Raw genomic sequence first — 3315 nt, 5'->3', positions numbered from 1 at the left:
CCAAAAGTTGGAATAGTAGTCCACTGTAATGAGGTAGTTCTTATCGTTAAAGGTAAACAAATCTGTACCAACTTTGGCCCATGGTCTGTCTGGTACCTCATGTGGACGTAGTGTCTCTTTTTGTTGTTTCGTGTCAACTGATCTGCAAATGTCACATTTCCCTATGAACGTTTTTATCTGTTCATTCATTCCCGGCCAGTAGACACATTCTCTGGCACGCCTGAGGCATGCCTCCACACCCAGGTGAGAGGAGTGGATCCGGCGGGTGATGTCCCTTTGTAGTGAATATGGGATGACAGCTCTCTCCCCTCTGAAGATGATGTCATCCTGTATACTCAGTTCCTCCTGGAATGAGTAGTAGTGCATAATATCTATAGGTGTGTCTTTCTTATGTTTAAGCCATCCCTTCTGAATGGTGTTGCTAAGTGTCTGGAGCGTTTTGTCTCCTTGTGTAGCAGAGCGGATTGTGCTCAGTCTCTCTTCAGAGATAGGCAATTAGGCCACCATATTGACCATCTCAATCTCAACTTCCACTGTTCCTGCAGATGAGCTCTCTGGTAAGTATGCTCTCCTCAATGTTATCTGCAAGTAACATGTCACAACCTGGGACATAAATCACATCAAAATCATATCTCTGAAGTCTGAGCAACATACGTTGGACTCTCTTTGGTGCACTTAACAGTGGCTTCTTGACAATGTTCTCCAACGGCTTATGGTCACTCTGTACTGTCACTTTCCGGCCATACGTGTATTGATGGAACTTTTCCATGCCATAGACAATAGCTAAACATTCTTTTTCTATTTGGGCATAGCCCCTTTCGGTTGGTGTCTATGCTCTGCTCCCGAATGCTACAGGTTTCCCTTTTTGAGTCAGTGCTGCTCCCAGCCCCGTTTCTGAAGCATCACAATGCAATGTCAGTTCCTCTTGTGGGTCATAGTACTTCAGTACTGGTGTTTTGGCTATATTGTCCTTGAGCCTGCTGAATGCTTCTTCGTGGATTTCTGTCCATTCCCACATATTTTCCTTGTGTGTGAGCTATCTCACAATCTCACAGTCATCTGACAGGTGTTTGTAGAATTTAGAGAGATAATTTACCATGCCCATCAGTCTCTGTACACCCTTCATGTCAGTTGGTCTTGGCATGTCTCTCACTGCCCTGATCTTCTCGGGGTCAATTTTAAGTCCATCTGCTGTCAGCAGGTGTCCAATATATGGCACCTCCTGCTGCCTCAACCTGAATTTCTCTGCATTCAGCTTGATATTCTTTTCTCTGCATCTGCTTAGAAACTGTCTCAATTTATCATCGTGTTCTTTGAAGGCCATTTCTTGTGTGTCACCTTCTCCTGTGATCAATACGTCATCAGCTATGATGTAGATGCGTGGCAGACCCTCCAGTGCTTGAGTCAGCATCCGCTGGAAAATCTCAGGTGCTGGGCTGATTCCCATAGGCATCTTGAGCCACCTAAATCTGCCAAACGGTGTAGAAAAATGTTGTTAGATAGCTTGACTCCTCCTCCAATTTCACATGCCAAAAGCCATGTTTGACATCACAGACTGTGAACACCTTCGCTCTCGACAGGTCTGGAAGGATGTCATCAATGGTAGGAAGTGGGAAATGGCTCCGCTTTAGAGCCTTGTTCAGTGGTCTTGGATCAATACATATTCTTGGCTTGCCATTAAGTTTCTGCACTGTGACAAGACTACTTATCCAGTCTGTGCTTTTCTCCACAGGTGTGATGATCTCTCTCCTTTGTAGATCCTGCAGCTCGATTAGCATCCCTGCGAAAAGCTGGCTGTTCTTGGCTTTGTCCTCCCCGGCCTCTTTACCAGTCACTGTCAGTATCTCTGCAGTGGTGACACTCAAGATGTCCTCATATTCCTCACTGTCCTGTTCAGTCACTTGGTGTACTTGTCTTCCTCTCTTGTCTTTATCCTGTGTGGTTTTACATTTGACCGCAAAATGATTTTCTTTACCACATTTTTTGCAGCGCTTTCCAAAGGCTGGACACTTGTTCTTGTCCCTCTCAAGTGTAATCCCACAGAATTTGCATGAAACTGTGTTTGTGTTCTTATCCTGCCATGCTGTCTGTTTCATCATGTGCACCTCCTCCACTGTATGTCTTGCAAGGGTTCTACTATTTTCACGTGACAGTTCTGTAGCCCTGCACAACTGTAGGCAGTTGTCCAATGTCAGGTTGTCCTCCCTGAGCAATCTCTCTCTCAGTCCTGAATCCATAATGCCACATACTATTCTATCACGAATGAGTGAGTCTCTTATTTGTCCAAAGTTGCATGTGCTGGCTAACATTCTTAGATCAGTGACATATGTATCAATGTTTTCATCCTGTCCCTGATCTCTCACAAAAAACCGATATCTCTCCACTGTTTCATTTACCTTGGGGTTGCAATGTCCATCGAATTTTTCAATGATGTTCTTCACTGTCCTCCTGGCTGTAGTCACATCACTCATCAGAGTTTCACAAAGTTCTCTACCAGTCTCTCCAATCAGGTAGTAGAACAATTTCACCTTCATTGTTTCTTCTGCCTCTGGCAAAGAAAGCTCCAAGTAAAGTGTAAACTCCTCTTTCCATGATTTCCATGACTTTGCAAGATTGCCAGAGACCAAACACAATGTTGATGGGGGTTTCAAACCTTCCATGGCCGACCGACGAGCGTCTTCCCCAGCCCACTGCTTGTTATTAGCTACAGGCTAGCTGGTTAGCTGCACAGCAAAAGTTTGTTTTCTTTATCTTCTTTTGTACTGCTCTCTTACTTCCAAGTTTCCAAGTTTCCAATTTACGCTGCCACCATGTTTCATTCTTGCCCCTCATATTACAAGAATGGACGGTTGAAGCACTTTTAGCTGCTTACACTTTATTAAACTTTTACATAGAACGTAGCATAACATTTACACCCTGACTTCATCCGCATGCCTGCTCCGGTGTGTGTTCCCCTCAACCGGGTCCGTGTGGAAACATATAACAACTATTGTAACATTTTCTATATTTATTTTTTTACAATTAGAATTTATTATCTTTTATGAATATATGTGGTTGTATATATTGCTCATTTTCCATAAAAGAAACAAATGTATTTGAGTTTGTGTTTTATTTGAGTTTGATGCATACAAATACTGTACTGTATATGATGATTGTTGAAAATGTACTTTTACCATAGAAAGCCAGCTCGACCATTTGGTAGAGGCTCATAAAAACAAAACTGTGTGGTCAGTCAAAAAAAAAAGAAATTTGATAAGAAAATGCAAAAGAATAATTTTTCCATAGCTTTTTTCTTGGTCCGGGAGTTAAAGGTTA

Source organism: Notothenia rossii, assembly GCF_949606895.1.
Source record: "Notothenia rossii genome assembly, chromosome: 5".
NCBI lineage: Eukaryota > Metazoa > Chordata > Actinopteri > Perciformes > Nototheniidae > Notothenia > Notothenia rossii.
The sequence above is the reverse complement of the archived record's forward strand: the minus strand, read 5'-3'. Positions refer to the sequence as shown.